Below are 14,861 nucleotides of genomic sequence, written 5' to 3'. Positions count from 1 at the left end.
CCAACATTCAAATTTAAATCACATGTTCAAATTATTGGGATATATAATTTAGTTTATTCTCCATGGCATTGATTTTTTTCCATGTATCTATTCTATTTGGGGGAAGAGTTTCTGTTGTTTTATTTGTTTGTTTTTATTTCAAAATATTAAGGGGGTACAGATGTTTGTGCTACATAGATATCTTGTATAATGCTTAACTCGGGCTTTTAGTGTCCCCATTGCCAGAAGTGTTCCTCCTACCTGATAGGTAAGTTTTTACCCCTCTCCCCCACTTCTTGGATTCCAATGACCTTTACATCTCTTTGTGCCCATGAATGTCCATCATTTAGCTCCCAATCTATTTTTTTCTTTAGTAAGATGGTATTTTCATTCTAAGAGATCACAGTCTTAAAAAAAGTCAGACAGGTTAATAAACAGTGATGTGCTGGTAATTTTTTAACAAACAGCTTTCAGAAAAAACAAAAAAACAACTGATCCTTTTGTAGTTCATAAATTCATAAACATGATGATTGGGTTTTCATGCTCATGTGTGAGATGTGCCTCCCTCAAACCTGGTTACAATGTAGGTACATTACCTATCTGATGTGGAAAAAAAAAAAAAAGGAAAAAAAACTCAACAACAATAAAACACAGATGTGTATTGTTTGTACATTTTCATGATGTAAATACTCCTGGCATGGCACAACATGGATTTGGGAAGTGACACTCACAACTGGGTCTTGTAAGCTGGTGCAAGTGACTCCAACACACCACCGTAAAAGCTCCCACAGTGTGACAAGAGCTCTACTAGAGATGTATGCAAAGTGATATGGGAACACGAAGGAGGGAAGTTTCCAGTCTATTTTAATACTTTGGAAGAAAAGGAGAGAAGAGGGGAGAATCAGAGACTAATTCCAATGATACTCAATATCCTCTGTTATCTAACTAGATAAAGATGCTCATTGTAACTGCACATCAAAAACTTTCCTGAAATTATTTCCTCTCCTTAGCAAGGTGTTTTCTGTTATTTATTTGTTATAATTCATTCAAGATTCACTTCAAATCCAAACCCCATTTAACATCTTCACTATACAAATTAATCACTATATGGATTAATAAAATGTGATATATGTATACCATGGAATTTTACTCAGTCACAAAAAACAATGGTGATCTAGCACCTCTTGTATTATCCTCGATAGAGCTGGAGCCCATTCTACTAAGTGAAGTGTCACAAGAATGGAAAAACAAGCACCACATGTACTCACCATCAAACTGGTATTAACTGATCAACACTTAAGTGCACATGTAGTAATAACATTCATCAGGGGTCAGGTAGATGGGAGCGGGGAAGAAAGGATAGGTATATACACACCTGATGGTGCAGTGTGCACCTTCTAGGTGATGGACACACTTGAAGCTCTGACTCAGGTGGGGCAAAGGCAATATACATAACCCAAACATTTGTACCCCCATTTTATGCTGAAATAAAAAAAAAGAAATTAATCTCTATAATACTAGAGCACATAATTTTTGCCACAATCATAGCATTGATCAAAATTTGCATTTTCCCACTGTCACTGAAGTTTTCATGATTTCCACTATATATTTATACTTGTTTTTTGACTCAAGTATTCAGTATTTATTGTTTGATAAATGCCATTAATTATTCTAAGTGCTGTATAGAATACAAAATGAGTTGGGCATGAATGTGCTACTCATAAATCTTTCTGCTCAATAGGAAAGGCTGGACAGGTACATAGATACCTTTGATGTGGATCTGAGCACACAAAGTAATATGAAAGGCTCAGATTAAGAATTAAAAAGGCTCGTAAATAGGAAAATGGAGAAGCTTAAGATGATGAAGAGTACAACACACCACAAGACTGGGAAGTCTGAGCTTTGCTTTGTGTAACAAAAGGACTAAGCAAGTTTTTCAACAGGAAAGTGAAATGGTCAGGTCTAGTCTTAAAGAAAATTAGCCTGACAGCAATGGTTATGTTGAATCAGACTGAAAATGGCTGGGATGTGGGAGAGCATTATCCTATGTGAAACTTAATGAGAAGCTAAACTAGGGAAGTGTCAGTAGAACCAAAGAAGAAGAAATAGATTCAAGATATGTTTTAAAGGTAGAGTTAGCTACACTCAGACACCGACAAATGAAGAGATTTTGAAGATAGAGCTAGGAGTATGTGCCTCAAGTTTGGGGAACCGAATGACTGAATGGTATGAGGAAAAAAGAACTGGAAATATAAGAAAAAAAATCTAGTCTGGAAAAGATGGCAATTTCAGATGGAACACACAAGAATGAAAGTTAGGAAGACATGTATTCACATGTTCAGAGACATGTATGCATTTCCATCCAAAATACAAGCCAGAAGGTAAAATCTTCACAGAGAAATGTGAAGCCATGATATAATGAACTTCTAATAGAGTCGTGTGGAACGAAAGACAAAGTAGGGCAAAGACACCCTTCCTTCTGAGAGAGATTCTTAGAAAGGAAATCACAGTAACATGTGCTTACCCCTGCACTAAACTCCCATATTGCAAGAGAGTATGGACTTTTGAGAGGCTTTTATAGGCAAACTTTTAAAACATACTCGTGATGTTTAGTAATTCAAAATCTGGGCTAAAAGTTTTATATATGTTATTTTAAGGCAAATGAAGAAGAGTCAATTCTGCACTCCGGAAGTTTCTGCTCTAATGTTTACTTCTTTCTTTGCAACAAAACTGGGGTCATAGATGTCTGGCAGATATTACTAATAATGATGATGTAGACACCAAATATATGAATGGACGATGGTCAGACCATATGACCATGCATGAAAATAGAACTCTGACTCACAACCTCTGTGGCAACCTCCTCAGGAACCCAAACAACAACCTCTACAACAATAGACCCAGAAAGACCAGGACTTGGTCAATGATTGTTAGTTTTTTTATTTATCGCTGCTGCTTCCAACTCAAGACCAACTAGAGAATGTCAAATATGCATCCCAAACCAATCATATGAGATGCTCCACTTCTAATTGACCTGCCTCTGGCTCCCCCATGTCAATAACCTCCAATCGGAGCATACCTGAAGCCTTCTCATTTATTTTTTTTCACTATAAATCCTAACCACTCCTCTGCCTGCCTTATGATCTCTGCCAAACATCAGTGATAGTGGCTGATTCCCTTACTTTAGGAAGATTTGAATAAATAGCCTTTGTTTTTTTTTCACTTGGGTGGGTTTCATTTATTTCCAGAATTTTCCTGAAAGTCCCATCAAGAAATGATCTATACTGCCCATTGCTGCCAACTCAAGGCTTCAAATGTGCGGGACACATGGAAGCCCTTTGTGCCTTGCTGCTGTGGCTTGTTGAGTCTCTGCCAGTGTGGTAAGTCAGTCAGCACTGGTGTGAAGTCTCATTCCTTCGTGTTTGGTTCCTTGACTACTTTCAGTTTGGTACCCAGGTGCTGCTATTAGTTTCCATTTGTTTGGCATCCTTGGTGGATTCTGGCCATTCCTTTTCACCCTCTTTTTCTCTCATGTTTCTGTTCCATGTTGTGCTGCCTAAAAGTGTTGTTTTTCATAGTAAGGAGAATCACAGTGTAGAACACAGGCATAGCCCCTATAACCTTGTCACTTCAGCTGGCTTCATACACTAGTGAGTCTGCAGTTCTTCCCAGATCAGCATCCATCCAAAGGTTCCTGTTGGTCACCAATAAAATCAAATGAAATTCTCATTTCACCTCATTTTTTTTTCCTCAGTCTGTGGCTTTGATCTAGATAAAACATTCTCTCTGGTTTTCCACCTATCACAAAGCAGAGATTGTCAGGTCTGCATTTGGAGGCAACCATTGAGTTTGGGGCCACAGACACAAATCCATAAGCATTCCTTTTGACCAACCATTGGCAGCTCCCACTGGGCTCATCTAAGTCTAAATTCTCTCTTCCTCCAGGGAAAATTTCTATTTCTTATACTTACTTTCATTACAATCCAAAATTTTGCACCTATCTCAGAACACATTAAAAAGATCTTACAACAAAACCCAGACAAGATCCAAAATAAAATTATGGCCCTGGGTTTAAACAGTAAAATGGCCCACATTGCAACTGATCATATATTGACAAGGATGTTTGTAGATATTGTAACAGAAGGGACACTGGAATAAATATTTTTTCATCATATGAAAGAAAAACCAAGACGATGAAAAATCCCTCCGTTCAGATCATTAACCGTGCTCCAAAGAAGGAAGAAAATGCCCAATATCATGTCTTACCCTTAAATAATCAAAGTGAATCCACTATAAACATAAACAGTCAACCTCATCCATTCCTGGTGGATATGGGTGCTATTGTGTCTACACGAAACTCTGCCTCTTCCTCAAAGTGAATGTAATCACACAGGTAGAAGGTATTTTGATTATCCCACAGATTTTTCCTACCTCCCAATTCTTAACTTTAACACTTGGGCACTTGACTGAAAAACATGCCTTCATACTCTCTAATAACACCACTGCAAACTTCATAGGGAGAGACTTACTTTGCAAATTAAATTGTTATATTAAATGCACACCAGAAGTTTCCGAGGACTCCTCTATTCACGATCAAGTTGTGCATTATATCTGGATATACCTTTGCCTTCTCCATTGTATTTGTTGCATACCTCAGGTGGAGATCTTGACATTGTACCTTACACTTTATAGACTAAAAATTCCACTGACATAGGAAAATAATTGGAACAGAACATATTAAACTGTTACCTACCATATGGTAACCCAATTTTCCCCAATACCCCTTGAAGCCAAAAGCAATGGAAAGACTCAGACCTATCATCTGAGTCTAACCTAAGGAAAGCTTTTCAAAAGCTTCCTTCCCTATGTTTCCTTAACTGCAAGAAGCCCTTTTGTCTATTTGTGCATGAGTAGTTTGAACAAACCCTTTTGCCTTTTTATGGTTCAGGGGAAACACCAAACCCCATCATTTAATATAACCTCACTTCTGACTTGTCTCCCTGGTCTTAGGACAATCACTACCACTTGTCAATACTTACACTGAGCTAGTCTAGGCTCCATGCTTGATCTCTTAGTTCTCAGTCAGACTGCTGAGTTGTATAACACCCTGAGACCTTCTACTTTCCTACCTTGAGCAGGATCAGGAGGACCTCAGAATCATCTTACCCAGACTATGGAAATTTCCATACTCCAGTCAGATGCGTTAGAGACTCTCATGGAACACTCTGACCTAACCTTATTTGTTGATGGATCATACCTCAAAACCAAAACTGGAGGGTATCAAACAGGATATGCTCTCACTAATTTAAGCTCTCCCTCAGACTGCAACCTTTTACATGAGATAAATCAGCCCAGATGGCAGAACTTTATTCACTTGCTAGAGCTTTTCAGTCAAAGTTCAGAGAGTGACATACACTAACAGTGGATATTTCTCAGTAGCTGAAGCCCCCAACAAAACAAAAATGGACTACAGTTAAGGAACTTTTAGAAGCACCCCTACTTCTTAGAGAGATGGCTATTATAAAGGTTTAGGTCCATGTGAAAAGAGGTAATATGGAAGATAAAAGAAATTCTCTTGCAGATTATTATCCCAAACAAGTCTTAACATGGGTTATGAACCTATCTACACCTTCAAAAGATCAATCTCTGGAGAGATTCAGACAGGCCATCAAAAAATAACAATGGTTTAGTTTCAGATTTTGTAAAGCTAGAGTTGAAACTATCTGGTTGTACCTTTCACTCAGGTAATCTCTGACACTCCCAAGATAGCCTCATGGTGGCACCAGATGATTTCAAATGGATATTGTATAAATTTGTCCATAAAACCCCTCATCATGGTACAAACTGGTTACTATGTCAAACCAACATCAGTGAAGAAACTTACAATAGCAGCTTAGGTTTATATTCATGGCATGTATCACCTACCAAAACAACACATGACCAGGAACCAAAGCTTTCAGATCCTTTTGAGCACCTTCAGATGGATTTTCACCACTTATCTATACTTCTGCTGAACCAGTCAACCTTTCCAGAAGACTATAGGTGCTAAGATTAGTGTAGGTTTTGTGTAAATGATGATGTCTTACAGAGTTCATGCGTAATTGTTTCTCTAAAGTATATGCCTTGGTTGCTTGTTGCTTGACATAAAAGTAGGTTTGCCCCAGGTTGGAAACAAACCAAACAGCTTTTTAGCAACTGTAATTGCTATAGCTTTTCAACAAGAAAATGCTTTAACACATCCTGAAAATAGATACATGATAAGTAAAGTGTATTCAAATTTCATGGAGAATGGAAGAAGAAAAGAAGAAAGCAAGGAAGGAAGGGAGAGAGGGAGGGAGGAAGGAAGGAAGGAAGGAAAGAAACTTAGAATGCAATGCAGCTCTAAGAAAATTTCTGCAAAACCGTAGAGAGTCCTGAAGTCTTATAGAAAGAGGCCTTCTAAGTCCTCCTGTCATGCTGGGCCACTGGCTTATGAGAAGTGTGGCCTCACAGCAAAGGCATTTTGGGTTTCAGTTTGGACTTTCAGACAATTATGCTCCATAAGGTAGGAGATCCAAAAGGTGTGCTATGGGCTAAATTGTGTCCCACTACCCCTGCCAAGTTCATATGCTGATGTCCCAACCTTTAGTATTTTAGACTTGACTATATTTGGAGATAACATCCTGAAGGAGGTGATTAAGTTAGGATGAGGCCATTAGGGTGGGTCTCTGATCCCACATGACTGGTATCTTTATAAGAAGGGGAAAAGACACCAGGGATATAGGCACAAAGAGAAAAGACCAAGTGAGGACACAGCAAGAAGGTAGCCATCTGCAAGTCAAGGAGAGAAGTCTCCAGAGAAACCAAAAGGTCTGTTGTTTAAGCCACCCAGCATGTGGCATTTTGTATGGCAGCCCTAGCAAACAAATACAAAGTACATTTTCATGACTGCCATGAGCACTATTTTAGCCTCTATGTGTGTGTGTGTAGATTCATTGTATCCTCATAGAATCCTACAAGTACTCCTATTATCTTCATTCTTTGAGACAAACTTAGTTTAAATTGTCCAAGTCCACACTGCTAGTAAGTGGTGAGTTCAAGATTTGCATCTGAATAGTCAGGACAGGGTCCTCTTAACCACATGACATTACATTAAGTGTCATCCAATTAGAACTCTAAATCATAGTATTCTCCCTCCTTTTATTTTATGCTTCTGTATAACTAACTTCAGTTATCTCTCATTTTGCTTCAATAACTTCTTTTTGGAAGAACTTAGGATATAAATTACAAATGAATGATTTGCTTTTCAACATACTTTTAACTTTTTAGCAACATGAAAAACTTGCAATTTTAAAATTAAATTATTTGATTTAGCAATCTAATTGAGTTTAATTTCACACAAATCCATGTACCCATGAAGATATTTATTTATTTGTTATATGCACCATGGTGTGTGCTATTCAAGAAGTCTTTATTTTTCTCTGACTCTTCACATTTTATATTATACATGTCGCATTAGTTTCCTTTGCTTTAATGTTACTCCCATTAGGAGATAAGACTGCTAGTGACTTGACTTCTATGTACTTCTCCAAGTTTTACTCTTTATATTTTATTTTGAAATATTACGGGGTTATAATCCTTTCTGGTTACATGGATCAGTTTTACAATGCTTGAGTCTTGAATAAAAGTGTGCCTGTCACCCAGATAGTATTCATTGTACCCATTACGTGGGTTTTACCCATCCCATCCTCCCCTCTCCTCCCTGCTTGATTTCCATTGAATTGATGGAAATCAAAATTTATTCTAATCATACATCTTGGGCAATCATAAGATGGTGTAGCCAAAAGAACCCTACACTAGATTGCAGGACACCAGAGTCCTTTTATTAACTACTTATGAGTCTCTGAGCAAATAGTTTCCTTTCCTGGGCATTTATTTATTTCTTTTATTTTCTTAATCTCTAAAATCAAGAACTTGGCATAAATAAGCATAAGCCAAAATGCAAGGCTTAGGAGATAAGCCTAAGCCAAATCAACCACCATTCCCAGCCCACACTGCCAGCACATTTTCTCATAAACTTTTTGTCACTGGCAAGTTCGATCATTCTCACAGGTGATCCATTAATTAGGATTTTGCAACTCACGCAAACTTCTTGGTATAAACAGGAAATGATGAAGCCCTAGGACTTCAAAAGGGCCAGGGCTTCAACTGGCACAGGAGGCTCTTCTGAAGGAAGAATGACTCTCAGTTGCCTTTTTCCTAATTAGATATAAAAGGTAAACTGGAGTCAGACACATTTCTGCCAAATAAATCTGGCATAATGATTTTGGAATCCTATTGTCTTTTCACTGAATTAACTTTAAATACAGGCTAATTACATAACTGTCATGTTAATATTGAAATTTCATTTATTAAAATAAGCTTATGGCTTAATAGTTATCCAGTAGGGATTATATATTTCACCATTTATTGTTCACTGGTTTTAAAGAGTATAAAAATCTCTTATAAATGATACCGTGTTGCTTAGCACTCATTTTCAGTCATTGTGACTACTTTTGCCAATGTGTATTGGAACCGAAACCTGAATAAAAGCTGAAATTAATTTCATGTGAAAAGAAACCCATTTAAAAACTGTCATAGTCATAGAAACCTGAGTTTAGTATCCATGTTAATAACAAAAGTGTGTGTCAAATATGTCCTTGGCTTTTAGTAATCACATTTGCTATAGACTTGAGAGCAAAATTACAATACAAACTCATTTACAATTTGTTCCAAGTGTTCCTTTTCATTATGTTGCTTTTTGTGGTAATTATACTAATAAAAACAATACTAAAATTCAGCAGCTTTTCTTTCACTGACTGTATTTTTTTCATCTTACCCAAAAGCGTATTTAAATCAATTTTAAAATATTTCTCTCATGCAATAATGTTTTAAAATTATTAAATGTGATCTAGACTAATTTTCATTTTCTGTCAAGACCACATCCAAATATATGAATATACATGATGATCTTTCAGATTTCCACAAAATTCTGACCATCTTGAAACCCTTATACCCAAATCATTTACACAGGAAGGATACAGAAGACAATAAACATGGTAGTGTCTGGCAAATAATTCCTTGATGCTAATGACAATGGTGCTGATGATGATATTGAAGCACTCTTCAAAACCCACTGTCGTTGGTTGTTGAATCCTCACAGGAGGGAGCGATGAGATAGATACTACTGCCGTCCTCAGTTGAAAAATGAGGAAACTCAGGTACAGCAAAAGGTTATTTTAATTAGTTGTCTGTAATCATCCAGCTAGTTTTTGTGGTAGAGCCCAGATTTCAACACATGTGATGGTAGAGTTAAGGTTAATAGTCAATATTAAATTAGGTGAGGAATTGTAAAAATTTGGAAAGTTAGATTCAAGTTGAGTAAGTTTGTCACCTATAGACATTAAGAGGCACATACAGAACTAGAATATCTGTCATCTCTTTATAGACTGTCCATTTTAGGTTGAAAAGAAAGTATCCTGAGGGAATGGGATTAGGCACCCTGGCATTTGTACTCTTTTTTTACCAGTTAGTTCTAATGACATGTGGGCTCTCACCTCTCTCAGTTTCTTCATTATTAAATAAAAACACTGAAATGGATATTTCTAAAGTTACTTCCCAGGTGCAAACACTTTTTATTTATATTAAATTTTCTAAAACATCTTTTTATATAGTAACAAAGGCACAGGATAATTTCTGATTATGCTTCACTCAATGAAGAAAATAATTTTTCTTTGAACTAAGGCATATAGCTTGCGTTAAAGAGCACCTGTCACATATGAAACACAAAATATATTTTACCTGTAATATTAAGTTACTATAAGTGTGCTATACTGCTTCTGGATTTCAATATACACATCTCCTGACAAAGGAACAGAATTTTTCTTTTAATGATAAATCACTCGTTTGATCTCCTATTGTCCAGAAGAATCATTGACTATAGTGAAATAATATTTAATGGAACAATTTTGAAATACTGGTTTGCTACACTATAATTAGCATAGTAGATAGAAAGCCATAATTGTTTCCAATTTTGTAAAAAGCTTTTTTTTTGTACCATTTTTCATTCTACTCCTCAGGGACCCATATTAAAAATTTCCACTGCCTCCCATGTAGGAGACGGAGTTGCCCATGGGGAAGCAGCTCAAGTACAGATCAAGGCTTCACATGAGACAGTCGGGACCCATATCTTGTTAATGTTCACGGTAAAAATGCTCACTGGGAAATGAAGGCATACAAAAAGCTAGCGGAAATTTAAGGCAGCATTGGCATCTAGGCCATAGATACTGTATTAACCCATTTTGTGTTGCTGTAAAAGAATACCTGTGTCTAGGTAATTTATAAAGAAAAGAGGCTTGTTTAGCTCATGATTCTGCATGCTGGGAAGTTCAAGAGCATAGTGGCATCTGGCTGGCTTCTGGTGAGGACCACATGCTGAGTCAAAACATGGCAAAGAAACAGAGAAGGGAGTGGTCCTGTGCAAAGAGACCACATGGCAAGATAGAGTCTAGGAAGTTCAACTCACTGTTGTAACAATCTTCTCTCCAGCAGTAACTAATCCAGTACCCTCAGAGCAAGAATGCACTCACTCCTATGGGAGGGTGTTAGTCAGCTCTCCTGGTTCTCAGTCCTTCAGACTCAGACCAAATGACACCATCAGCTTTCCTGAGTCTCTGGCTTGCAGATGGGAGATTGTGGAACATCTCCATCTCCATAATCATAAATGCCAATAACTCATAATAAATCATACATGATATATATATATATCCTATTGCTTCTGTTTTTCTGGAGAACCCTGAATAATATGGAGAGGGAGGCACTACTCAACCCACTACAAAGAGAAAGAGCCATGGTCCTATTGGTGGTAATTGATTTTGTCCACTAGGGGAGTTAGGGAATGTGGTATATGGTGATGGTAGAGAGAAGCATAATAAAATTTAAGAAATCCCTAAATATATAAGCTATAATTTTATTAATATATTATCAATATTGATGTTTTCCCAGATATATTTAAATCTGTGCTTTTTTTTTCTATTTATGTATAATTTACATACATTAAAATTCATTTAGGGGGTTCAGGTCTATGAGTTTTGAGAAATTCAATGGAAAATTTTGTTTGCTCAAAGGAAAATATAACTTCCAGGATTATGTAAGAGAAGCATGACTTTGTACTTCTAAATCATCTTGGTAACCCATATGGTGTTTACTATGATGGCACATAATATTTCAAGGCAGGAAGCTCATATTTCATGAGCAAAACCATTCCCCAAATCACAGAGAACTGGTATTAAAAACTGCATCCACACAGGGGTCAGGCTTCCCAATAATATTTCTACCAAGATAAAGGATAGCATCACAAGTCCTTCCTCATACATTAACACAACTACAAGTTTGGATGCCATAAATACACTCCCCTTTGGTCACAAATAGTTGTGTTGTCACCAAGTTGCCTGACCCCATTCAGGGAAACCTATCTTCAAAATAACATGAATATGCTCTGACACTGGTCATATTTTAGTGACGTGCTCATAGGCTGCACAGGAATTGCTTTCCAACTTGGCCTTTAAACAAACCCTTCCAGTGCAAAGCATTGGAACCAATTTCCCTGCAAGTTAGTCTTTTGAGGAGTTACTCTCACAGGCAACCTAATACAACTCTGCAGCAGTGTTAGCTGCTCCATGGCTATTCACAGGGGCAGGATGTGACTAAGGTTTGAAGAGTGAGGTTTCTTTAAAATAAATTTGCAGGAAACAGTGTGAGGAGAGTTAGGGATTACTAGAGAATGCATAGGCTGGGTTTTGCTCTTCCCACTCTGAAAAATTTCAGAATTTTATTTTTCAAGTCTAAAAGAGAAAGAAATGCAAAAACAAATACAGGGTCACGTTTCAAAGTCTTGCTCACCAAAAAGTAGAAAATCTACTGCCCATGTGCCAATGAATGGACTTCCTACTCCCAATACTCAAGGCTGCACACAAATTTCTTCTTACTTTCACTCGACAAATAAAGGTGGCAATTTTATTGTATTTAGGAACTTTTCAAGATGCCAGGACCACAAACACAAGTAAGTATGTGGAGCATTTTGCTAAAAATCTTAAATATAAAAAATCAAATGAGTATCATTAAATGTTAAAATGCAGGACTTTTCTGAATACATCAAGAAGCACTTTGCCAAAAGAAAAGAAAATAGAGCTTCTGCACTTGATCTTAGCCAAAAGGCCAAGAAGTGATAGAAAATAGAACTTATGAAAGAAGTTTAGGCAACCAAATAAAGTACAAGAAAGAATGAGTTTAGGGAACGCACTCTACATAGAGAAATTATTTAAAAAGGACACCAAAAGTTGTGACCTAATGCACAATCTGACAGGAAAATGATGTACAGAACATCATAATTTATGGTAAAATTTTAGAAATATTACAGTCAAGCCCACTATCACTACTTTTTTTCCAACATTGCACTGGAATTCTCATTCAGAGCAATAAGATTAAATAATAATAATAAACCAAATGTATAAGATTTCAAAAAGAAAGGCACCAACCAGTGCTTATGTGTTACAATGCAATTGTTACTGAAATACCTACTTAGAAAGTCCAAATGAAAAATCCACAACCAACTATTAGAACTAATTAAAGAACTTAGCAAAGTTGCTGTTTCGTGCTGCTAACATGTGACTCACGGTTGTTGGTAGTATTCCCTCTTCTAATTCTAATCCTTTCTCAATTCACTATTTTTCCTCCTCACCATATAATCTGGTAGCTAAAGCTCAGTTTTCCAACATAGATGTCATTTTGGATATCACCAGAACTACAACTTTTTATATGTCAGGAAAACATTTATAGGGTTTATGAACCCATTTTTCTCTTCTTTAAAAGTAAAATCATCACAGTTACCTTGTACGGGTGTGAGTGTCATTTACTCGACCTTCTCAGCAGTTTCTACCTTGTCTTTTGTACCAACCAGATCAAAGTCCCTAAGAGTGTCCTCACTAGTGACCATTCTGCAAATTCTGCATTTCACAGATGGTAAGGAAACACCCTGGGTCAAGATTCAACTTGACAGAACTGAGACAGGTCTCTATGCCTCTTTGGTCAGCACTGTGTCACTCCCAGTAGGAATTCTAGTCATGAGGTATATCAGAATATTCAAATCAGGTGAACGAAAGGAGAGACTTAAGAATAATCAATATGGGAATGTTCCAAATAAAAAAAATCACAGCCTCAGTCTCCCTCATCCAGCCATGTCCTGCTTTGTTTCAGGAGCCCCAAACTCCCTGGCTCACTCTTTAGGGTCAGTGGCCAACAACATAGACAACATAATTTGATCTGTGTACAAAATACTCTTATACATATTGTATGAATTTGCTAGGGCTGCTGTAATGAAGTGCCACAGACTGTGTGGTTTAACCAACAGACATTTATTTTCTCACAGTTCTGGAGGGTAGAAGTCTGAGATCAAGGGTTGGTTTCTTCTGAGGCCTCTCTCCCTGGCTGGTAGATGGCTGTCTTTTCTGTGTGTCCTCACATGGTCTTTCCTCTGTGTGTGGCTGTGTCCTAATCTACTCTTCTTATAAGGACACCAGTCATATTGGAGTAAGGTCCCACTTTAGTGAACTCATTTTAACTGTAATTGCCACTCTCTTATCTCCAAAAACGATCACATTCAGAGGTACTGAGGGCTAGGACTTCAACCTATGAATTTGGAGAGGGGGACAAAAGTCAGCTCATCACATACATCAAACAAACATCCTCCAAAAGTTGTGCACTGGGCATGAAGTTGTCGTATATATATGAATTTGTCATTATATTGATTGATTCCTACATGGGCTGCTGCTACATGCTTCACTTTCCAGTCTGCTGGGTGTGTTCCAGTATATTTTTCTCATGATTTCTGAAAAAGAACTAACAGTGATTATGTATCTTACTAATCCCAGACCTATGGCCAAAATACAATTAGTAGACTATAAATATTTTGAATTCTCCAGGATCATTCATGACTGTCCATCCAGATTAGTTAAAATGGATGTATCTTCAAGTTTCAAAGTTTGATACTTTGGAGACATTTTAATTCAGATGAATCACTGCAGAATTTATTATTTACTTATCCTGACAGGAAATACAAGCTTTCAGAAAACAATCAATCTTAGTGTTTGTTCTCCATTCCCCAATTCCCCCAGGGGCAAGACAATGATTACCTGATATTACCTGGTCATGCAGCAGCAGAGAAGAACCTCAAAGTTATGAATGTTAGACCATATATAGGGACGCTATCTCATCTGCCCCTCTTCTTACTTGAGAAGAGAGAGAGAGGGAGAGAGAGAGAGACAGAGAAGGAAAGGAAGAAAAAGAGAGACAGAGAAAATTTAGCTTTGGAATATAAACAAATCATCTCTAGGGAGAGGAGAAGGTCTCTAATCTGGACTATAAACAAATGGCTCCAGGATACTTAAGAAAGGGTTTGTTATGCTAAAAAGTAAGCAAACGGCCCCAGGGCAACACATAATTTCTAACTTCCAAGTCATGTTTGCCATTCAATCGGTCTTTAACCCCGGTTTCCAGTAGCTTGTTTAGAAAGCCCTGACTCTGCAGAAACATGTGGAGATTCACGGAGAATTGTTTCCCAGCAAAAATGCCTTCTCGTATTACCTGCAGCTGTGGGCAATGATTGGAAACATTGTAAGGTATTGAGGAGCATCACCTTCCTGAGCCCAAGGGATGATCCTAGCTCCTTTGCCACCTCTTCTACTTGGCCACACTTAGCCAGTGTAGCTTTTGCTGTTGCCTGACAAAAGGAAGAGTTTTCAGCTCTAATCTGCTACACCACAAGGAGCAGACCTAATGTGGCCACTCTGCTGGCACAAACTCCTAGC

The 14,861-nt window shown here is 37.4% G+C and overlaps 2 pseudogenes; one reads left to right on the top strand and one right to left on the bottom strand.

Moving 5' to 3' along the window:
- The first annotated feature begins 473 nt into the window (after positions 1–473).
- LOC123648747 lies at positions 474–585 on the top strand (annotated as a pseudogene).
- Positions 586–12,103: 11,518 nt separating this feature from the next.
- On the bottom strand, positions 12,104–12,225 carry LOC123648779 (annotated as a pseudogene).
- Positions 12,226–14,861: the final 2,636 nt, after the last annotated feature.

Source organism: Lemur catta, chromosome 12, assembly GCF_020740605.2.
Source record: "Lemur catta isolate mLemCat1 chromosome 12, mLemCat1.pri, whole genome shotgun sequence".
In the NCBI taxonomy this organism is placed as follows: domain Eukaryota; kingdom Metazoa; phylum Chordata; class Mammalia; order Primates; family Lemuridae; genus Lemur; species Lemur catta.
This window is presented reverse-complemented; position numbering and strand designations above follow the sequence as displayed.